The sequence below is a fragment of the Palaemon carinicauda genome, chromosome 6 (assembly GCF_036898095.1).
Source record: "Palaemon carinicauda isolate YSFRI2023 chromosome 6, ASM3689809v2, whole genome shotgun sequence".
Lineage (NCBI taxonomy): Eukaryota > Metazoa > Arthropoda > Malacostraca > Decapoda > Palaemonidae > Palaemon > Palaemon carinicauda.
Genome location: NC_090730.1, coordinates 29,181,672 through 29,206,651, shown reverse-complemented (window position 1 = coordinate 29,206,651; position 24,980 = coordinate 29,181,672). Strand labels below are relative to the sequence as shown.

General features: G+C 46.9%; 1 non-coding gene across 1 annotated transcript; it reads right to left on the bottom strand.

Annotated features, from left to right (window-relative positions):
- Window positions 1-7,387: 7,387 nt before the first annotated feature.
- LOC137643400 (5S ribosomal RNA) lies at window positions 7,388-7,506 on the bottom strand. Its single transcript, XR_011044935.1, has one exon. It is a non-coding gene; the product is annotated as a 5S ribosomal RNA (ribosomal RNA).
- Between the last annotated feature and the right edge of the window lie 17,474 nt (window positions 7,507-24,980).

Sequence of the window (24,980 nt, the reverse complement as noted above, 5' to 3'; positions counted from 1 at the left end):
AAAACTGAAGCTAAAATGCTTCTTTAGCCTTTAATAGTTGAGGCAGAAAGGATGCGATCATTTCTAAGATAAAGTAGAAAGTCTGCAATCTGTGCTACAGTGGTATTGGAAGAGGAAAAAGAGGACGACTTGCACCAGTCTCTAAATACCTCCCATTTGGATTGGTAGATCCTGATGGTAGAGAACCTTCTAGCTCTTGCGATCGCTCTAGCTGCCTCCTTCGAAAACCCACGAGCTCTAGAGAGTCTTTCGATAGAATGAAGGCAGTTAGACGAAGCGCGGGGAGACTTTGATGGAATCTTTTTAAAAGAGGCTGATGCAGGAGATCCATCCGTAACGGTAAACTTCTTGGAATGTCCACCGGCCATAGAAGAACCTCTGTGAACCATTCTCTCGATGGCAAGAGGGGAGCAACCAACGTCAACCTGGTCCCTTCGAGAGAAGCGAACTTCTGCAGAACCTTGTTTAGGATCTTGAATGGTGGGAAGGCATAGATGTCTAGGTGAGACCAGTCCAGCAGGAAAGCGTCTATGTGGGTTGCCTCTGGATCTGGAACTGGAGAGCAGTAAGTTGGGAGCCTCTTTGTCAGTGAAGTCGCAAATAGATCTATGGTGGGTTGACCCCATGTCATCCATAGCTTCTCGCACACAGTCTTGTGCAACGTCCACTCCATGGAGATGACTTGTCCTCTTCTGCTGAGGCAGTCCGCCAAGACATTCATTTCTCCTTGCACGAATCTCGTCAAAAGAGAGATGTTTCTTGCCGTTGAACAAATGAGGAGGTCCCTTGCGGTGACAAAAAGGGAGTGAGAGCGAGTCCCTCCTTGTTTTGAGATATACGCTGAGGCCGTGGTATTGTCTGCATTCACCTCTACCACTTGTTCTGAACCAGACTCTCGAAACTCTTTAAAGCTAGACGGACCGCCAGAAGTTCCTTGCAGTTTATATGGAGTTTCTTCTGATCCGTGGACCAAAGACCCGAGCATTCCAGATTGTCCAGTGGCGCTCCCCAACCCAAATCCGATGCATCTGAATACAACACATGGTTTGGGTTCTTGATCGCAAGAGAAAAAACCTTCTCGAAGTCTGATGTTGCTGTCCCACCAAGTCAGACATGTCTTGACTGAGTTGGAGATTGGGCTAGAGATACTCTCTAAGCCCTTCTCCTTGTTCCAATGGTTTAGGTGAAATTGGAGAGGGAAAAGGTTGAGTCTCCCCAGAGAGATAAACTGCTCCAGCGATGAAAGAGTTCCCACGAGGCTCGTTCAAACTCTTACTGAGCAACTGTTTTTCTCTTGCAAGTGACGGACTTTTAACAGAGCTTGTTCCATTCTTGTGCGAGACAAAAAAGCCCGAAAAATTCGACACTGAATCTCCATCCCCAAATAAAGAATTGTCTGGGATGGAGTAAGTTACGACTTCTCTACGTTCACTATGAGACCTAGCTCCTTGGTTAGGTCTAATGTCCATTTGAGGTTCTCCAGACATCGATTTAATGACGACGCCCTGATTAGCCAGTCATCAAAATAAAGGGAGGCTCTGATCCCTGCAAAATGTAGAAAGCTTGCTACATTTTGCATGTGCCTTGTAAAAACAAGAGGAGCAGGACTGAGGCCGAAGCACAGTGCTCGGTATTGGTACACTACTTTCCCGTCCACAAACCTCAGATATTGTTGAAAGTTTGGATGAATCGGGATGTGGAAGTATGCATCCTGAAGGTCGAGAGAGACCATCCAGTCGTCTTCCCTTACTGCTGCCAAAACAGATTTGGTAGTCTCCATCGTGAACTTTGTCTTGACAATGAACACATTGAGTGCACTTACATCTTAAGTACTCCTGCAATGAACGTGGCTGCCAGTTCATTGGAGCCATCCCTTATGGCCTTGTTCATGCATGACATAATTTGAACAGCAATATTATTGTCCGCTGGAGAGACCTTCTTACTTAAGGCTCCCAGGGACCAATCCAAAAAATTAAATACTTCAAACGCTCGAAAAAACTCCTTTCAGGAGATGGTCTAGCTCTGAAGAAGACCATAAAATCTTGGAGCGTCTCATGGCTAGACGACGAGGAGAGTCCACTAGGCTTGAAAAGTCTCCCTGGGCAGAGGCAGGTACTCCCAAGCCGAGAACTTCTCCTGTGTCATACCAGACGCTCGAGCGAGAAGCTAATTTAGAAGGAGGAAAAGCAAAAGCAGACTTTCCTAAACTTCTCCTGGATTACAACCAGTCTCCCAGTAAGCGCATGGCTCTCTTGGAAGAATGAGAAAGAACTGACTTCGTATATGTAGGAGTCGAAGAAAGTCATGCCAAGAGTAAACTCCGACGGCAGAGAACGTGGAGCAGCCGTTACAAAATGAGTAGGAAAAATTTCCCTTAAGATATTCATAATTTTTTTTTTTTTTTTTTAAATCAAGGGATTGTTGGACAACCTTAGGTTCCTCCTCTTCTGAATGAATCCCCAAAGGTACATTAGTTGAAAGGGGGTCATCAACTTCTTCAGAAGGCACATCATCTGATAAATCTAAAGTCTTGCAAGAAGGAGATTTATATTCAGAATGACGTGAAGGTAAAGCCTGACAGGCTACATCAACTTGTATATGAACAGAAGTTAAAGTTGGAGGGTCGATGTCACGTTGTGACTGCAGAGAATGTTGTTCTACTACACGCCGTGACTGAAGTGACTGACGTTAAACGCCGCGTAGAAACAGCTGTGACTGCTGTTCGATGCTATATCGTGACTTCAGTGACTGACGCTCGACGTCACGTCGTGTCTGCGGTGTGTGCCGCTCAATGTCACGTCGTGTCTGTGGTGTCTGCAGCTTAACGTCACGTTGTGACTGCGGTGGCTGACGTTCAAAGTCTCGGCAGAACTGCAGTGACTGTTGATCAAAGTTATGACTCGACTTAACTGACTGTCAATCAAAGTTACATCGAGATTTATGCTCTGCATCTCGTTTAACAGCAAAGCTGACACTAGGGATAACGTCAGCATGACATAACAAATCTCGTTTAGAAGGTTGAAGACCTGAATCACGTATTCCAGAACCGTGACGTACAACAAGCAAAGGATCCTTTCGCACAGGAACAGGATCGTAAGCTTTCATTAAAGAAGAAAGCTTTAACTGCATATCTTGCAAAACACTTAACTTCAGATCAACCGCACTCGGAATAGATCGTGACGTCGGTAACGTCTGTACATGAACGTCATCGCTATGAACGGGACTCTCATGATGACTACAGCTAGGACGTTGATCTTGTTCTGAAGAAACTAATTTACGTTTCAACGGTCTCGAAACCTTATGCCAAGATTTTTTAAGAAACGAGTCATCGAAAGACGAGGAGAACTTAGTCTCTCCTATCTTATGGTAAGGACGTGCTTGAGGAACAACGTCTGATACCTTTGAGGGAACGTCTGTTCGTTGGTTAAAGCCTCTCGTTCCCTTATGTCCTACAACATTCCTTCTCCCAGGGGTAGGGGACCCTGAAAGAGGTCTCGGACTAGGCAAGCGGCAAGTACGAACAGACGAACCCTCCGCAACACTGAACATTTTTTCGCACTTTCTTCACTGACACTCGCATTTTTTAATAATTTCACATTAGACATGAATAAAGCTGATTTCTATCTGAAGCAAGCAATTCTCCCTTAAATCAAAAGGTTAGAATTGCGAAATATGTCGTATAATGTAAGCTCATTAGTACATAATGTATCGCACATGCAAAAATTAATAAACATATACATATATATAGAATAAAACGGAAATATATAAAGTTAAAAAGATCAGTGACTTGGGAGGAGACTAAAAAACTAAATCGCTAAGGACTACGTTTTCAATCTCTCTGTACAGTGCCTTGGGATGAGAACAAAAACTATAACGTGAAGAACTACGTTGTATCCTTTCTCTCTCTCTCCTGTACAGAGACTTGGGATGAGAGTAAATATCTGAATCGAGAAGAACAACGTTACTCACTCCCAAACTCCCTGTATAGAGACTTGGGACGAGAATAAAGATCTGGATCGTTCTCTCTCTCTCTCTCTTGTCACTCACAAGAGAAAGGCTTACTCACTCTTCGTCAATAAAAGGTTATTTGACTAAAGGAAAAATCTAAAAGGACTAAGAAATTGAAAATTAACATGTTCCTTTTAATTTAATTAGTATTTAAAAAACTTCAGTTTAAAAGAAGAATGAACAAAACGTCAAAATCGATTAACTCTTTCTGCAAAGTGAAACCGTGATTCTCTCTTTAACGTAACGATAGCTAAACGTTAGTTCATCTTTGAAAACAGCACGAAGACTATTCAAAGAATAAATTTTAAAAGACAAAAAAAAAAAAAAATCACTTAAAACATTTTCTAAAAATATTCATCTCATCAATCTAAACAAATATCAAATATAAAAGTTGAATGGCTCAACTTAACTTTGTTTTCCAAGTCAGTACCGCCTACAAAGATTAGGCATAGGTCGTCTTATAAAAGACATGACAAATTCGGAGATAATTTGTATTTTTCCTAACCATACAAACCTTAGCTATTTACATTGGGTATTACTTTCGGCGTAGCTGAAATGACGAACCATTAGATTTTAACGAGGGTTTCCTACCCCGCGCTAGTTAGCAGGGGTAGGAGGAGGGGTAGCTTGCTACCCCTCCCTCCCTCACACACCGGTGAAATGTCTCACTTAACTTAGAGGTAGGACTTGACTTGGGGGACAGGGCTGGCGGGCAAATATGTGTAAATAGCTAAGGTTTGTATGGTTAGGAAAAATACAAATTATCTCCGAATTTGTCATTTGTTCCGTAACCGAAATACAAACCACGCTATTTACATTGGGTGACTTACCCCTTAGGAAGGGTGGAAAGTCCCCAGCCATACTGGCTTTGGCTTTACCCGGGGACTCAGAATCCGAATGAGTCGCACTCGAGAAAAGGAGTCCCTGCACCTCACAAGTTCCTTGCTCCGCAAGGAAACGTGTGGCCTACATAAGCTTGTGTGTGTGAAGGAAGAAAGTGTAACCCGTCCTAGGCAGTTGACCTGGAGTTCCAGAAGGAACTCTGGGTTAGGGCGTTCCTAATACCACCTCGTCAGGGTATGGGGGACGCGACAGTATTGACTCAATACTCGGAACACAAGGAAGCATGGTTTACCTGCAGAGGTTTGAGGTCAGCTATGCAGAGACCAGGATGCTGCTTCCCCTGTAGAGGGGATGATGAAGAAAGAAGTAAGGGCCAGATATACTTCTTTCGTTCATGCAGACTAAAACCTGATAACAATGCCCTCGACCTTCTGCTACCTGTCCAAAAAGGAGCCTGAGGTTAAACCAGCTGTTGTGTAGCTACCACAGAGCGATAGAAACGTATCGATACACCTGTGGGTCACGTCCTGCAGGAAGCGGGCTGCGAAGGTCATTAGACGCTTCCAGACTCCAGCTTGTAGCACCTGCGTCACAGAGTAGTTCTACTCGAAGGCGAGGGACATTGCGATGTATCCGACATCGTGCTGTAGGGCGACGTGACGGGGGAGGGTCTGGATTCAGGTCGAGATGAATGTCCTTGATTCCGAGCTGAAGAGGTATACTGGTGACTCTCCCCTGTGTGCTCCCTGTGCTCCCAACCCGGCTGCACGTGAGGAAAAACTGCAGCTGTTCCCAAAGATAACCCCTTGATTCCTTTACTGGCAAGGAGAAGGTTTGGGTCATCTAATACAGAATGGAGACTCGAAATCTTGAAGGAGTTGGACCGAAGGCCCGGGATTCCAAGATTCTGAGTCTAGAAAACAACTCAGGAGCGAACCTGAATGTTGCCTTCCCCTATTCTCTTGAAAGGGCGGAGTTGTACGAGACCATGAAGATTGCTTACACACTGGCCGAGGCCAGAGTGAGCAGGAGCACCGTCCCCCAAGACGGAATACGATCAGAGGCCTGACGTAATGGTTCTTGAGAAGATCTATGAGGGGCTAAAGAGTCCGAACCATGCTCCATGGAGGAGGTCTCACTCCGACTGGGGGCAGGGACGTTCGCAGCTTCGCATGAGCGAAGAAAGGTCCAGCGGGAAGGAAAAAGTCTATTCCTTTCAGCCTGAAGGCCAGGGAAAGGCTGAGCGACAGGCTTCACTGTCGAGAGCAGAAAAGAGTTTCCTCCCGCCGAAAACCAATAACTACGTTATTGCTGGAGAAGAGGCCTCAAGGGAAGAGGTATCTCTCCCACGACACCAACCACAGAAGACTTTCCACTTCGCCTGGTAGACCCCTGCAGATGACTATCGCAGGTGACGCGACCTCCGCTCCGCGACTGTAGCGGGTTGTCTCTTCTTGAGGCGGCGGCGTAGTGTCTCCAGGCGTGAAGCCGAAGCAATGCAACGGCTCGTGAAAGATGCTGTAGTGTGGTTATTTGAGTAGCCTGTGCCGTGGAAGAAGCTCTCCCGGGAGTTCCGTCAAGGGAAGCAGAGGGTCTGGAAACCGTTCTGCGTATAGTCACAGTGGAGCTCTCAGGGCCATCGAAAGGTTGACAGACAACCTGGTCTTGTTGAGACCCATTCTCAACAGACAACAATGGTGGGAAGACGCAGGCGTCGATGTTGTCCCACCGTCACCGGAAAGCATCTTCCCAAAGAGTCTTGGGGTCTGAGACTGGGGGGAAGAACAGCGGAAGCTTGAAGTTCCAGGCTGTCGTGATCATGTCCCCCAGGCCAGGACTTGCTGGTTACTATAGGCCAAAGACCCCCAGGTACTCTCTATCTGCGAGGCTCTGCTCAGATAGTCTGAGAGAACATTCCTCTGCCCGGAATGAGCGAGCCGATAGTGGTATTGAGAGGATCTCGGATCATCTCAGTATCTCTACTGCAAGATGCGAAGGTATGAAAATGCGTCCCTTGCTGGTTGGAATACGCCAGTACCATGAAGTCGTCGCACACGGAGCGACTCGGCAGGAACTGTAGGATCTGTAGAGGGGCCAGACTACGGCCCCTAAGCCTGCCTGAATGATGGGGAGGTATCCTTTAGGTCCTGACCATAGGCCTGAACCGGAACATCTCTCCCCCCCCCCCTTTTCTTTGACAAGTCCGAGAACAGCATCAAAATGTGGGGAAAGGACGAGAATATCCACTCCCATCAAGAGGTTCCATAGGTCAACCCCCATTGCAGATCTAAACGTTCTGCTGGTCTCATAGGGGCCAGAAAGTCTGATTAATCGTTGCTTTGATACCACCGGAACTTGGGCCGCCTCACAGGGAACTTATCCTGAGGCGACCGTTCGGGACTTTAGACGGGTCAATGAGGAAAAGACCCCCAGGAAATGTTCCAAGGTAGGGCTGAAAGCTCTGCTTGACTGAGAACAGGTACTGCGACTCTCCTCAGCCTTGCCACAGTCAACTGAAGGGAAGGCTCGGAGAAAGAGGCAACAGCATCTGGTGTTCCCAGGTGGTCACCCATCCAAGTACTGACCAGACCCAACGTTGCTTAACTTCGCTGATCGGACGAGAAGCGGTGTTTTCAACATGGTATGGCCGTTGACTCAATATCATGGCTAGATACTCCAGATGTTGAGGCAGAAGTAGAGAAGGCTCCCAGCAAATTACCATGATCCCTTACTCTTGGTAAAGACCCGGAAGCTTGTCCCGGCGTTGAAGAAGGTCGAACCCAAGTCTACCGGAGTTGACCAGACCTCAAAAAGGCAGAGGAGGCGGAAGCCTGCTCTTGAGCGGCCATGAGGAAAGCAGGGAGAGTTCTCTGAGGAAAAACCAGCGATGCCGCGGCGGGATCGCCACACCGCATCTTAAGCAGGAACACCTGTAGTCTAGGCTGAATTCCAAGAGCTTCCTGGAAGATGGATGGAATGGAAACTGGACGTACCCGTCCTTCTGATCCAGGGCCTAAGGAGTCCTGCAGCCTCGTTACCAGTCTGATCGACTCTGCTGTTCCACGCTGGACGAAAACTCTTGCCGACCCCATGGCATAGAGGTTCAGTGACACTGGACTCGCTGACAGAGACAGAGAGATGGTAAGAGCGAGGCGCGATATCCTTGGGTAATCACGGAGATCGTGTAGGAATCGGCATCGGGAAGCTGTTATCCGGATGAGTAACCTTAGGCAACCCCCCCGCGTGAGACCTGCAAGGGGGGGTTGCCAATCCTAGAGTTTGTGAACTCTGCCGCTCCCTCTAGGATTATGCCTCCCCGGGAGAGCCTCCCGTGCTCCCTGTCCCTGACAGGAGGGGACTGCTATTGTACACCTTGTCTTAGCTGCCGTAGCCGGTCCGACAACTTAGGCCGACGAGGCTGAAAGAAGAGGCGTTGGAGGCCTGCAGGGTCTGGAAGAAAGCGCCTTGGAGGAGTGAAAACGGAAGTCGACTTCCTCCGCACAACAGCTGTCCATGTCTCTGTCCTTGGGCTCAAACAAGCTCTTCCCAATAATGGAAGAGTGTCTGAGCTTGTCGACATCCACGGATGAGACACCCGAGGGGAAGCCCTCGGTCACTGCGTCTAGATGCTCCAACATCGAGTTTGCCCGCAAGTTCGAAACTTGGCGACGGAACGCAAAGGAGCTTGAGCCTGAGAGGAGGAAAGTACCTATGATCTTCCTGGAGCTTCCTTGTACAAAACCTCAGGTCGCAACCGAGGAGGGAAAGGACCTGGTAAGCCCCTTCCACGGGATGGAGAAGAAGAAGGGCTAAACCAGTCACCCCTTACCCGACGGAGAAATCTTGAAAGGAAAACTCCCTGGCACGACCCTTCCAGGGAATGACGAGGAGGAAGGGCTAACCCAGGTTCTGGAAAGAAGAATGTTGCCCAGACCTCTCTGAAGATTCTTCCTGCTCTTGCACGTGCCATGCTCTGTGTTTACGGGGTGAAGACCGTGTTCTGGAAATACGCGCTCCAGAAGACTCGCCAGGCTGGCCGTGTTGCGAAACCCCGACGGGAATCGTAGTCGCAATCGACCTGGCGCTCGCGCGATGGTAAATCAATGGTTTGCGTGTGGCTGAACGTGGAAGCGCCAGTGCGCGGGCACACAAGAGCGCGGACGAAAGTGCGCGAGGGAGCGCAGAAGGAGGGCGAGAGCTGGCGGTCGGAATCCGATAGTTCACAGGCGAGCGATGACCCGTAGGCGAGCGATGACCCGTAGGCGAGCGATGACCCGTAGGCGAGCGATGACCCGTAGGCAAGCAATGGCTACTGCAGGAATCAAGCCGGCGCTCGCGCGATGAAACCCCGTCGGTTCGGGCGATGGAACCCCGTCGGTTCGGGCGATGGAACCCCGTCGGTTCGGGCGATGGAACCCCGTCGGTTCGGGCGATGGAACCCCGTCGGTTCGGGCGATGGAACCCCGTCGGTTCGGGCGATGGAACCCCGTCGGTTCGGGCGATGGAACCCCGTCGGTTCGGGCGATGGAACACCGTCGGTTCGGGCGATGGAACACCGTCGGTTCGGGCGATGGAACACCGTCGGTTCGGGCGATGGAACACCGTCGGTTCGCGCGATGGAACACCGTCGGTTCACGCGCGGGCGAACATTGGAGCGCATGTGCGCGGGCGCGCGGGCGCGCGGGCACGCGGGCGTGTGGTCGCGCAGGCACGTGGGCGAGCGCAGGCAGTCGGGAGACCGATGGCGCGTAGGCGGGCAAGCGCAATCGGTCGGGAGACCGATGGCGCGTAGGCGGGCAAGCGCAGGCGGTCGGGAGACCGAAGGCGCGTAGGCGGGCGATGGCGCGTTGACGATCGATGGCGCGTCTTGGCGAGCGAAGGCCCGTAGGCCAGTGAAGGCGCGTTGGCAAGCGACGGCGCGTCGGCAAGCGACGGCGCGTCGGCAAGCGACGGCGCGTCGGCAAGCGACGGCGCGTCGGCAAGCGACGGCGCGTCGGCAAGCGACGGCGCGTCGGCAAGCGACGGCGCGTCGGCAAGCGACGGCGCGTTGGCAAGCGACGGCGCGTTGGCGAGCGACGGCGCATTGGCGAGCGATGGTGCGTTAACAAAACGCTAGCGCGCAGGCGAAGAATCGCGCGGGCGCGTAGGAGATCGCTGACAAGTAAGAGACTAGGGATGATTAGCGCGCATCGCGCTAATCAGCAGGCGCGCAGGTGCATCAGAAAGGTGAGCGCCGATGCGAGCTGTCAATCAGGCGATCCTGGACGGTCAGGAAAAACTGTTGGCGCCCATTGGTGTGTGGCAGAAAAGGGCGCGCAGATGTGCGCTGGCGATTGAAGGAAGCTGGCGCACAGAAGGACAGAAGTAAAGGTGAGCGCTGGTGAGCAGGAGGAAGATCTACAGCAAGACTCATCTACTGGAGATCGTGGTCCACAGCAGGCGACTGCTAGATCGCTACTGATGGTGTCCAGGGGACCTGACATATGTGGAAGATCGATGGCGATCGTTGACGCGCAGGAGATCGCTGACGAGCAGGCGAACGTTGACGCGTCTGTGGTCACTGGCGAGCAGAAGGGCGACGCGTGGAATCCTGTGCGTAGAAGAAGAGTCCTTGTCCAAGACCTGAACCGAAGTTCTAGGTTGCGCGGCAAACGTGGGCGCACAGGGCGCGTATAAGGAACTGGAAGCCCAGGTGCGCTCTGACGGGCAGGAGAACTAGAGCGCTCAGGAGACCGATGGTGCGCAGGGCGCACAACAGGAACAGCAGGATGTTCGAAGTCGTCAGGATAGCGCTGGCGAGCAGTGGGGCGACGATCATCAGGAGATTGATTGATTGATTTAAAGTTTTCAGGCATCCTGACATCTGAGGTCATTGATGCCGGTAACATTTAATTTATGTACACAAAAATAAAAAATAAAATAAAATAAAAAATAAAAGTATTCAATTAAAATCATAAAAGTTGAATGTTATAAAAGTTAAATATTTTTCAGAAGACCTGCTTCTGAAAGAAATCTAAAATTGCCACTTGCATGGTAGGACACATCATTTCCAAGAATCTTGGCAAGGATGAACCTGCCACCCTCACCTCGAGCCTCAAACAAATATCTATTCCTTAAGTTGTTATAATTGGGGCTTTCGGTCAATAAATGCCTTACTGTTAGAGGTACTAAACAGTCACAATACGGTTGGTGTTGGCCCTTCAGCAAAAACTCGTGGATCAACAGAGTGTGACCAATACGGAGACGACAAAGAGACGTCTCCTATTTTTGGGGCATCATATTATACCTCCAAGGAGATATGTCATTTGTTATCTCTCGCATTTTATTGCCATCTTGACTATCCCATTGCTGTTGCCATTTATTGCAAACCAATTTCTTGATGTCAGGTAAGAAATCATTACAGGGAATGGGATACCTTCTTGGCAGCAACTCGGATGCAGCCTCCTTAGCCAGTGAATCTGCCTTCTCATTCCCGGACACACCTACATGTGCTGGAACCCAACAAAATTGAACTGTTATACCTCTCCGTCCAATAATGAAAAGCCATTCTAAAATCTTTAAAACTAAAGGGTTATTAGAATTAAAAACTTCCATAGCTTGAAGGACACTCCTTGCATCAATAAAAATGGTAAAATTACCCTCCTTCTCCAATGCTAATTTCTCAATAGCGGTTAATATGCCATACAGTTCGGCAGTAAATATGGAAGCGGTCAGAGGAAGTGCACCTCTACAATTAAAACCATTACTATGTACTCCGAATCCAATGCCAGCATCAGATTTGGAGCCATCAGTATAGATAAAAGTTGATCCTCTATGTTCTTTAACATGTCCATTAAAAAGAGACCTGGCTTCTAGGTCTGACATATTCTTCTTATCTCCAATAAAATATTTACAAAAAGATATCTCCGGTAACTTCCATGGAGGCGTTGATGATACCTTGAATGGAAATACATTATTTCTAATCATATCCAGACTATTTAATAATCGTTTCACCCGAAAGCCATAAGGTTGAGGAGATTTTGGGTGCAACTCAAAGTATGATGCATGTCTTACAAGGCTTGCAGTCTGAAAGGCTAGAGAGTTAGGGAGTCTTTGCAATATAAACCAATACCGAAGAATGGAAGACATTCGGTAAAGGTCTAGAGGTAACTCTCCAGCATCAACAAGGAGACTTGGGATAGGCGAGGTTTTAAAAGCTCCAGTAGACAATCTAATACCTGCATGATGTATCGAGTCTAATATTTTTAACCGGCTTGGGGTGGCTGAAGAATATACCTCACAACCATAACTAATTTTGGAAAAAATCAAGGCCTTGTATAATTTTAGAATAGTATTGCGGTCTGCCCCCCATGATGTATGGGACAATACTTTTAAGATATTCAGAACTTCAACACATTTAGCTTTTAACGCTTTTAAGTGAGAAACCCATGTAAGCCTATAATCAAATATCAAACCTAAAAATTTAGCTTCTCTTGCACATGGTATCCGTTGACCTTTAATGTATATATCCGGGTCTGGATGTACTCCTCGGATACGACAAAAATGGACAATGGTAGTTTTACTTGTCGAGAACTTAAATCCATTCATGTCAGCCCACTGGATAATTTTATCAATAGAGAGTTGGATTTTTCTCTCAACCATTGCCATTCTACCTCCAGCAAATGATATTGAGAGATCATCCACAAATAATGTTGAGAGAACATCCTGGGGAATGGCTGAGGATATCCCATTAATTGCTAGTGCAAAAAGGGTTACACTCAGCACACTACCCTGAGGAACTCCTTCTTCCTGGCACTTACTCTCTGATAGAGTTTCCCCAACTCTCACTTGAAAAACTCTACGTGAAAGAAATGCCTGAATAAATAGTGGCAGCTCTCCTCTCAATCCCAATTCATGAATGGTTTTAAGTATACCATATCTCCAGGTGGTATCATATGCCTGTTCAAGGTCAAAAAATACTGTAACATGGTGCTGTTTGGAAGCAAAGGCTTCACAAATAGAAGACTCAAGTCGTATCAACACATCAGTCGTTGAGTGCATTTTTTTGAATCCACATTGAATCGGTGATAAAATACCTTTCTTTTCAAGGTACCACATCAGCCTTGCATTGACCATCTTCTCCATGATTTTACGTAAACAAGATGTCAATGCAATAGGACGATAGTTTGCTGCTAAAAACTTGTCTTTACCGGGTTTTAAAAAGGCTAAAATAATGGCTAGTTCCCAAACACTTGGGTAACTATGATCATGCCATATTCGATTAATAATACTGAAAATAAATAGCTTTGTATGAAAATTTACATGTTTAATCATTGCATATGGAATTCCATCGGGTCCAGGGGCTGTATCATTGCAATGAGCAAGTGCGGAATCAAATTCTCTTTCAGTGAAAGGAGAATTATACGACTCTTCCCTTCTTGTTGCAATATTTAGAATTTTCTTTTCTTCAGTGCTCCTATACTGGTGACCAGGGGCTCCTTCACACTTGCTGGATACATTTGAAAAATGATTAGCCAGGGCATTGCTAACATCATTTGCTTCAGTTACATACTGGCCATTCACCTTCAACACTGGTGGTGGGTTGGAGGTGAATTTGCCAGCTATCTTTTTTACTTTCCTCCACACAGAAGATGGTGGTGTTCATCTGTTAATGGAGGAAACAAAAGACATCCATGACTGGCGCCTTGCTTCTTTCATGGCACGACGGAACTGTGCTCTACATTTCTTGTACATAATTAAATTCTCATCAGTTCTGCGTCTACGCAATCGTGTTAAGAGATCTTCTTGTGGCTCTGTGGAGGGCAGTTAGTTCTGAAGACCACCACGGGACTGGTCGTCGTTTGAATAACCCTGTTGTTTTGGGAATTGAATTGACTCCTGCTGTATGGAGAGTTCCATTCAGTAAGTCTATGGCATCATCGATATTTTCAACTTGTCATGCATTCCCCTAAATTTCGCTTAGCTCACGAAATTTATCCCAGTCCGCCTTGTCAAGATTCCATCGTGGCGATCCCTGTAAAGGTGGACCATTGTTGGTGTTTATAATGATTGGTGCATGATCACTAGTATGCCAATCATCTAATGTTCTCCAATTGAAGTCGAGAAGGCAATTAGAGCTTGCGATTGATAGGGCAATACATGACAAGGTACCTGTCTGGACATGGAAGTGTGTGGGCTCTCCTGTATTAAGGAGTCCCACATCTTCATTTTCCACAATTGATGATATGATATTTCCCCTCGTGTTTGCTAAAACATCACCCCACAAAGGATGTCTACCATTCAAATCTCCAAGTAAAAGAAAAGGTTGAGGGAGTTGTTGAATCACCTCCACTAAGTTATCATACAAAATGTTATCATTTGGAGGCAAGTACAGAGAACAAATTGTATATTTTCGCCCTATGTCAATCTGTACAACCACTGCCTGCAGAGGTGTACGAATAGACAGAGAAACTTGGGGAACATCTCGACGAACGTATATGAGACTTCCGCCATGGCTCCCCACTTGGTGATCATATGGTGTCCTATACAGTGAACCCTCGTTTATCGCGGTAGATAGGTTCCAGACGCGGCCGCGATAAGTGAAAATCCGCGAAGTAGTGACACCATATTTACCTCTTTATTCAACATGTATATTCAGTCTTTTAAAACCTTCCCTTGTACGTAGTACTGTTAACAAACTACCCTTTAATGTACAGAACACTTAATGCATGTACTACAGTACCCTAAACTAAAACAGGCACAAATATTAAAGGCAATTTTATATCATGCGTTTCCTAAACACGCTAAAAAGCACGATAAAAAATGGCAACCAATGTTTTGTTTACATTTATCTCTGATCATAATGAAGAAACAAACTGGAGGTAGAGCTTTGCTTATTACCCAGACATATTTCCCATACTTTTCCCTTAGAACTACATCACATCTTCCTACTTTAGATATATATATATATATATATATATATATATATATATATATATATATATATATATATATATATATATATATATATATATATGTGTGTGTGTATATATATATATATTTATATGTATACACATATACATACCTACATATATACATACATACATACACATATATATATATATATATATATATATATATATATATATATATATATATATATATATATATCACTGTATATATATGGGTTATGGAAAAAATCCGCGATGGTCGAACCGCGAAGTAGCGAGGGTTCACTGTAACTAATATATTCGCGAGGACAAGGGGTATTATGATCAAGTTTGCTCTCCTGTAGACAAATAATTATGGGGGAATGCTCATGAATAAGGAGCTTAAGTTCTGATCATCAGGAGAGCGCTGACAAACAGGAGAGCGCTGGCGAACAGGAGCGCGCTAGCGATCAGGAAAACACTGATGAGCAGGAGAGCGCCTGTGCGCTAACACTGCAGAAGGGCGCGCAGGGGAACCCTGACACGCAAGGGAAGAACCCCCGTGGGAGGCAACCCTTTGCCCCGAAGGGACCGTTGCCCGTCGGATGACTAGGTCAGACTGCTGTCCATCTGCACCGGGGGCGGAAGGTCAGGAAGGCGTTGGAGATCGATCCCCGGAGAGATCTAAGGAGGTAGGAGCTGCAGGCTGCATACGGAGGAGATTCAAAAAGGCACCTCTTAGCACCCTTATAGGGAGATGGGAGGCCCTTACGACGTAGCGGACGGTGAGCCTTACGGCGAAGGCGGCCAACAGCAACAACAGCAGAAGAGTCCTCCGAAGAGGAGTCTCTATGAGTGTACTCCCTCGCGAACGAAAGAGAAACACTTCGTAGAAGAGACGGGTCAGCCAGTGACCTAAAAAGAGCAATCCTCCGAAGAGGGGCTCCTGCAGTTGCCCAGCCCCTTGAACGTAACTGCAGGTGCGACCACTCAGCACCAAGAGCATAGTCGCCCGAAAAAAAGGCAAGAGGAGATCCCCCCAAAGGGAAAAAACTCAAGCCTGGATAGGAAAACTTCCCTCAGAAGGAAAGTTACCCGCCCAAGGAGGCGAGCCTCCTGAGTGTTCTAAAATGAACTGGAGAGCTGTCAATCGTCATGAGAGTACTTCCAGGAGAAGGAGACACGCCCCTGACGAAGATCTATAGGGGAGGCAGCAACAGCAGAAACCCCAGGCCTCAACAAGACAGCTCACTCTGTTGCCACATTACAGAAACGAACTAGATCGTTAACTGTGAAAAATAAAAACAAAAAAAGACTCCGCAGAGGAATCCCGAGGAAAAAACACAAGAATTACACAACAGGCACGTGCTCTCACAACCACTTACACTCACGGAAGGAGAGCTGTAACAAACACAGAATTATAACAATTATAATTATGTAACTATGTAATTGCGTAATTTAAAAAAAATTAATGAACACTAAATAAAGAACGAAAACCCCGAAAGGAATCGTTCTACAAAACTGAAAAATCAACTAATACAATTAGATTCATAAACTAATTGAGACAAAACATACGGCGTAGCAACCCCACCCACACGGGAAGGAAGCTACTCTGACGTAGTAAAGGTAACGTAGTAAGGGTGAACGACCTCAACAGAGAGAGAGAGAAAGACCGAAGTCAAACTCGATCGCAACCCATGAAAATACACCGTGGTGGCCTAACTGCCGAGGGCTCCACGGAGATATCATACACTACACACACAAGCACAAACTCTGAAAAGGAAACTTACTGATTTCTATACTCAAATATATACATAAACACGAAAAAATGTTTACATATATAATGAGTAAAAGAAAAGTAAGTGATTAAGTAAAGACAAAACAAAAAATGGCAGCCAAGCGAGGACAAAGACAGGCACGTCTGTCCATTGTCCGAGCCAAAAGTGAAGTGAGACATTTCACCGGTGTGTGAGGGAGGGAGGGGTAGCAAGCTACCCCTCCCCCTACCCCTGCTAACTAGCGCGGGGTAGGAAACCCTCGTTAAAATCTAATGGCTCGTCATTTCAGCTACGCCGAAAGTAATACCCAATGTAAATAGCGTGGTTTGTATTTCGGTTACGGAACAAATAAAATTTATCTCGGTGTTTAGTATAAATGGAAAGAGAATCGAAGAGGCCTAATAAAGGCAGGTGAGATATAAAAATATAGAGGTAAATCTATAAATATCAACAATAATTACGAAAAACTAAAAGCCTTTAACACACTTCGTACACTGAAGGAAGGGTCGGCCATCTTCTCTCTATGGAAAATCCAGAGAGAGATTAAAAAAGAAAGCGTATAAAATTTTTCTCTCCTTTCAAAAGAATTTCTTTTGAAGATCATATTGTTTGAGAATAATCCAACACGGCGAAAGCCATAAAACCATGAAAAAAGTACTTCACCAATTAGTTGAAAACTTTGAGGTTAAGCGCGAGCGGAATCAATGTTGTTGTTTCACTCGACAGAAAAGAACTGAATTCCTGGGGAAATATATGCGGTACCTGGCCGGCAGTCGGTGCTAGTGGTCACACCCAGCAACAACCACGGCGATCGCTCGCGAGTTTTTTTAATCTGTCGACCGTCAGAGACGCAAGCTACATATATATTCACCGGGTAAGTTAAATATTTAAAAATACAAATTATCTACGAATTTGTCATTTATTGCGTAACTGACTCACCCATTAGGAAGGGGGAAAAGTCCCGGCCAGTACTGGCTTTTAGCTTTGCCTAGGGACTCATTATTTGAGTGTGTCAGCACTCAGCAATAAGGAGTCCCTGCACCTCATTAGAACCTCACAACGCAAGGACTGCGGCCTACGCAAGGACTGCGGCCTACGCAAGGACTGCGGCCTACGCAAGCTGTGTGTGAAGGTCTAATTAAGTGTAACTCGTCCTAGGAAGTTGACCTGTAGTCCTATAGATGGAAACTTTAGGCTAGGACTCTCCCAATACCACCTCATCAGGGTATAGGGACGTGACAGTATTAGCTTTATACTAGGAACACAAGGGAACATGGTTTACCTGCAGTGGTTTGAGGTCAGCTGTGCAGAGAACCCAGGATGCTGCTTTCCCCAAGAGAGGGGAAGATGAAGAAAAGAATAGGGGCCAGACAAGCCTTTTCATTCATGCAGACTAAGACTGGGTAACAATGCCCTCAACCTTCTGCTACTTGTCCACTAGGGAGCCTGAGGTTCTAAACCAGCTGTTGTGCAGCCACCACAGGGCCGATAGAGAACGTATCGAGCCTCCTGTGGGTCACGTCTTGCAGGTAGTGGGCTGTGAAGGTCGTCTGACGGTTCCACACCCCAGCCTGAAGAACCTGTGTCACTGAGAAATTCTTCTTGAAGGCCATGGACGTAGCTACGCCCCTGACATCATGTGCTCTAGGGTGTCGTGACGGAGGAGGGTCTGGATTCAGGGACCGATGGATCACACTTCGAATCCATGCCGCGATGGTGTTTTTGGTGACCCTCCTCTTAGTCCTCCCAGTGCTAATAAACAATGCCTGCACCTGAGGACGGACTACAGCTGTTCTTTTGAGATATAACCTCAGCCTCCTTACTGGACACAGTAGGAGAAGGTCTGGGTCATTTGTTACAGAACGAAGACTCGAAATCTGGAAAGAGTCGAACCGAGGATCAGGCACCCCTGGATTCTAAGTCTTAGCAATAAACTCAGGGACGAATTTGAACGTTACCTCCCCCCATCCCCTTGAATGGGCGAAGTCATATGAGAGACCATGAAGTTCACCGACTCGCTTGGCTGAAGCCAAAGCTAGAAGGAACACCGTCTTCTAAATTAGGTGGCGATCTGAAGCCTGGCGTAATGGTTCATAGGGAGGTCTCTAAAGAGACCTGAGAACTCGAACCACGTTCCATGGAGGAGCTTTCACTTCCGACTGAGGGCAGGTAAGTTCATAACTTCGTATGAGTAAGGAAAGTTCCAGCGAGGAAGAAATGTCCATTACTTTGAGGCTGAAGGCTAGACTTAAGGCTGAGCGATAGTCTTTCACCGCCGAGACTGAAAGGCGCATTTCTTCCCGCAAATATGACAAATTCGGAGATAATTTTTATTTTTCCTAACCATACAGACCTTAGCTATTTTCATTGGGTTTACTTTCGGCGTAGCTGAAATTGATGAGCCAATAGAATTTCAACGAGGGTTAACTACCCCCGCGCTAGTTAGCAAGGGGGTAGGGGAAGGGGTAGCTGTCTCACTTCACTCAGAGGTAGGACTTGTCTTGGGGGACAGGGCTGGTGGGCAAATATGTGTAAATAGCTAAGGTTTGTATGGTTAGGAAAAATACAAATTATCTCCGAATTTGTCATTTGTTCCGTAACCGAAATACAAACCACGCTATTTACATTGGGTGACTTACCCCTTAGGAAGGGTAGAAAGTCCCCAGCCTTACTGGCTTTGGCTTTACCCGGGGACTCAGACTCCGAGTGAGTAGCACTCGAGAAAGGGAGTCCTGCGCCTCCCAAGGAACGTGTGGCCTACATAAGCTGTGTGTGGAGGAATAGAAAGTGACTCGTCCTAGGAAGTTGACCTGGAGTCCTTTATAAATAAGAGCTTGGTCCATTTATTCAAATGTCTTTATTATTGAACAATGACCACGGTCAATCTGAAATGAACATAAAACATATTTAGAATAAATGATGAACAATGTATATAACTCAAATGAACATAAAACATATTAAGAATAAATGATGAACAATGTATATAACTCAATGTTTATAACCCTCTACTTTAGATAGGAATCTAGGCTAGGACGTTCCCAATACCACTTCGTCAGGGTATGGGGGACGCGACAGTATTAATTTAATACAGTGATACCTCTGGATACGAAAGTTTCTGCTTACGAAAAATTCAGGATGCGAAAAGTGATTCGAAGATTTTTATGCCCCAGTATACGAATAAAATTTCAGGATACGAAAACCTTACGAGATCCCAACTCTTCGCCGAGAGTAATTTTAAAAATCGCGCGCCGCCAGACTTTGAAATTGGGTAGACTCACTTACAGCCTCCCGCTCACCCATTGGTTATCTCCCTACTCAGACGCTAGCTGACACCATAAGATCCTGCTTTCCTATTGGTCGGCAACTATCCCAGCTTGCTTACGCATGGGCGTTCATCTCTCTCTCTCTCTTTTCGTTCCGACCGCGGTATCGTTAACAGACATTGTGTGCTTTCGCTTGTTTGACTTAGTGTTAATATACAGTACATTCGTACGCCACGTGTTATCGTTAATAAACATTCGTTACTGTGCACTGTACTATATTAGTGTTTACTATACATAGTACTGTATATAACGTACGTAGTGTATTATATTACGTATTACTGTAGCCATGGGTCCCAAGAATGTTGCCGAAGGAAAGAAGAAGACCATGCTCTCGATGGAGACGAAACTTGAAATCGTAAAAAAGTACGAGTCTGGCATGTGTTTAAGTGCAATCGCCAAGGAGTATGGCCGGAATCCATCTACGATAGGCACCATCCTGAAGCAGAGGGCGGCCATAAAAGCAGCGACACCTTCTAAGGGCGTCACTATTTTCTCCAACAAGAGAACCGACGTGCATGACGAGATGGAGAGGCTGCTTCTTTTGTGGATCAAGGACAAAGAGATCTCAGGAGACACCATCACTGAGACTACAATTTGCCAGAAGGCCTCCGCCATTTTCGGTGATCTCGTGCGTGCTCAGGCCGAAGAAGGGGCAGGAGAAGGAACATCCCAGCAGGAACCCCCAGAGTTCAAGGCTTCTCGTGGTGGTTCGAGAAATTCAAGAAAAGGACTGGCATCCATTCAGTGGTACGGCATGGGGAGGCAGCCAGCTCGGACACGAAGGCCGCCGAAGCCTTTGTTAAAACGTTTGAAGAGTTGACTCTGCAGGAAGGCTACAGTTCGCAGCAAGTTTTCAATTGTGACGAAACTGGGCTTTTCTGGAAGAAAATGCCTCGTCGGACGTTCATCACGGCGGAGGAGAAGAGGCTACCCGGATATAAGCCTATGAAGGACAGGCTTACCCTTGCTTTTTGTGCAAACGCCAGTGGGGACTGCAAGATAAAGCCCCTGCTGGTGTACCATTCAGAAAATCCCCGAGCCTTCAAAGCCCACAAAGTCATCAAGGAGAACCTTCCCGTGATGTGGAGGGCGAATGCAAAAGCCTGGGTAACAAGGCAACTGTTCATTGATTGGGTGAATGTCTGCTTCGGTCCGACTGTCCGAAAATATTTGGAAGAAAACCGCCTCCCTATGAAATGTCTGCTGGTGTTGGACAATGCTCCAGCTCACCCTCCTGGCCTCGAGGAATATCTTCTGGCCGTGTATTCCTTCATAAAGGTCCTATATCTACTGCCTAACACCACCCCTCTCCTCCAGCCCATGGACCAGCAAGTTATTTCAAATTTTAAAAAATTGTATACGAAGCATCTCTTCCAGAGATGTTTCCAAGTCACAGAGAGTACAAACCTCACTCTGCTTGAATTTTGGAAAGATCACTTTAACATCGTGATATGCCTCAAACTCATCGATCTCGCTTGGCAGGAAGTTTCGAGGCGTACCCTAAAATCATCTTGGAGGAAGCTGTGGCCTGATGCTGTCTCTGCATGAGACTTCGAGGGGTTCGGGAAGCCTGGAGGCGAAGCCGAGATCGTTGACGATCCTGAACCAATTCAGCAGTCTGAGGTGGCTGACATCGTACATCTTGGTACGTCCATGGGGCTGGAAGTTAGCGCGGAGGATATAGATGAACTTATCGAGGAGCACCACGAGGAGTTGACGACGGACGACCTGAAGGAGTTGGAGACGATGCAAGTGAGTGATGTTCAAGAACAGTTCTCTAGCGGTGATGAGGAGGATGTTACACCTTTGAAAATGGCAGACATCAAGGAAATTCTTGCATGTTTCCATAAAATGGCAGACTACGTCGAAAAGGAACATCCAGAAAAAGTTTATAACAACCATGCGCTTCAACACTGCAATGACGTTTGCCTAACGCATTTTAGAAATGTGTTGAAAAGTAGGCAGAAACAAGCTTCAATGGATAGTTTCTTATTAAAGAGGCCAGCGGTATTAGTAGGCCAAGACGAAGGTGAAAGTGAAGAAAAGAAACAGAAAAGAGGACGTGATGAAGAATTAGAAGGTGAAAGTAAAGAAAAGAAAGAAAAAAAAGAAAGTGATGAAGAATTAGAAGGTGAAAGTAAAGAAAAGAAACAGAAAAAAGAAAGTGATAAAGAAGTAGAAGAGATTTAGAAAATATGAAAAACGTAAAGTTATAAAAAAGCAAAAAAAAATTCCGTTTTAAGTTTTATGTTACCGTTAAGTGTTAAAGTAATTTTTTCTTTCATTTTATAGTTTTCTATACGTAATGTTAAGTGTTAATTATTTCTGCCATTTTTTTATTTCGTAAAGTTTAAGTGTTAATGTGTTAAGTATGTAAATTACTGTACGTAGTCTGTCACTTGATACGTTTTCTGCCTTAGGCCATCCTCCTCTGCCGCGACTTCGCTATCGGACATCGTCTCAATCAAAAGGTAAGTTTCAACTTTTTTGTTACACTAACCTTTTTTTCAGAGTACAGGTATCAATCCTTAATTTAGGTGTACGTACAGGTAACAATACACCTTCACTGATCTAAATGCTTTACATACAGTACCTTAACTTTTATACAGTAGTAAAGAAATAATCTCATAGTGGTTTCTGGAATGGATTAAGCTGTTTTTAACGGTTGGGTTAATTATTGAATGATAGAAATGGCTGCATTGCATGTTTATTACTACAGTTTAGCGTGTTTATGGAAGAAAAGGTGTCTTCTCGTAAGGCTTGGAACGAATTAGGCTATTTACATGTAAAACACGACTCAGGATACGAAACCGCATCCTGAACGGATTACTTTCGTACCCTGATGCATCACTGTACTAGGAACACAAGGGAGCATGGTTTACCTGCAGAGGTTGAGGTCAGCTATGCGGAGACCAGGATGCTACTTTCCCCAAGAGAGGGGAGGATGAAGAAAGAACTAAGGGCCAGACATACTCTTTCATTCACGCAGACTAAAACCGGGTAACAACGCCCTCAACCTTCTGCTACTTGTCCATTAAGGAGCCTGAGGTTAGACCAGCTGTTGTGCAGCCACCACAGGGCCGATAGAAAAGGTATCGAGGCTCCTGTGGGTCACGTCCTGCAGGTAGTGGGCTGTGAAGGTCGTTTGACGCTTCCAGACCCCAGCTTGTAGCACCTGCGTCACAGAGAAGTTTCTCTTGAAGGCCAGGGACGTAGCGATGCCCCTGACGTCGTGTGACCTAGGGCGACGTGACGGAGGAGGGTCAGCTTTCAAGGCGTGGTGGATGACCCTTCGAATCCAAGCCGAGATGGTGTTCTTGGTGACCCTCCTCTTAGTCCTGCCTGTGCTAACAAACAACGCTTGCACGCGGGGACGAACTGCAGCTGTCCTTTTCAAGTAACGCCTCAGACTCCTCACTGGGCATAATAGCAGATGGTCTGGGTCACTTGTTACAGAACGGAGACTCGTGACCCTGAAGAGTCGAACCGTGGGTCCGGCACTCCAGGGTTCTGAGTCTTAGCAACAAACTCCGGGACGAACCTAAACGTTACCTCCCCCCATTCCCTTGAATGGGCGATGTCGTATGAGAGACCATGAAGTTCACTATCTCGTTTGGCAGAGGCCAACGCAAGCAGGAAAGCCGTCTTCCAAGTCATGTGGCGATCAGAGGCCTGGCGTAATGGTTCGAAGGGAGGTCTCTTAAGAGCCCTGAGAACCCGAACAACGTTCCATGGAGGAGGTCTCACTTCCGACTGAGGGCAGGTAAGCTTATAGCTACGTATGAGTAGAGAGAGTTCTATCGAGGAAGAAATGTCCACTCCTTTCAGCCTAAAGGCCAGGCTTAAGGCTAGGCGATAGCCTTTCACCGTCGAGACCGAAAGGCGCATTTCCTCCCGCAAATAAACGAGAAACTCCGCTATTGCTGGAATAGTGGCATCGAGTGGAGAGATACCCCTCCCACGACACCAACCACAGAAGACTCTCCACTTCGCCTGGTAGACTCCCGCAGAGGACTTCCGCAGGTGACGAGACATTCTCTCCGCAACCTGTTGCGAAAAGACTCTCTCCATGAGGAGACGTTGGATAGTCTCCAGGCGTGAAGCCGAAGCGAGGCTACGGCTTTGTGGAAGATGTTGGAGTGGGGTTGTCTGAGTAGTTCGGGTCGTGGGGGAAGTTCTCTCGGAAGCTCCGTCAGGAGCTGCAGAAGGTCCGGGAACCATTCCGCGTGATGCCATAGCGGAGCTTTCAGGGTCATAGACAGGTTGACCGATAGTCTAGTCCTGTTGAGCACCCTTCTCATCAGACAATGGTGGGAAGGCGTACACGTCGATGTTGTCCCACCGTTGTTGGAAAGCATCTTGCCAGAGAGCCTTGGGGTCCGGGACTGGGGAGCAGTACAGAGGCAGCCTGAAATTCAAGGCTGTCGCGAACAGATCCACCGTCGGGGAACCCCACAAAGTCAGGACCTTGTTGGCTATCTGAGGATCCAAAGACCACTCGGTACTCACTATCTGCGAAGCCCTGCTCAGACTGTTGGCGAGCACATTCCTTTTGCCAGGAATGAAGCGAGCTGATAGTGTTATCGAGTGGACTTCGGTTCACCTCAGAATCTCTACCGCAAGATGGGATAGCTGTTGTGAAAAAGTACCTCCCTGCTTGTTGATATAAGCCACTACCGTGGTGTTGTCGCTCATCACCACTACGGAGTGGCCCGCCAGGGTCCGTTGGAACTTTTGAAGAGCCAGATATACGGCCTTCATCTCTAGTAGGTTGATGTGCAGGTACTTTTCTGATTCTGACCAAAGGCCTGAGATCCTCTGGTTCAGAATGTGGGCCCCCACCCTTCTTTTGACGCATCCGAAAACAGCGTCAAATCCGGGGGAAGGACGAGAAGATCCACTCCCTTTCGCAAATTCTCGTCGATCAGCCACCACCGCAGGTCCGCCTGTTCCGAGGGTCCTATCGGGACCAGAAAGTCCGGGGAATCGGAGCCTTGACTCCACCGGGACTTGAGCCGCCATTGCAGGGATCTCATCCTGAGACGGCCGTTCGGGACCAGACAGGCCAGGGAGGCCAGGTGACCTAAAAGATGCAACCATGATTGGGCTGGAAGCTCTTC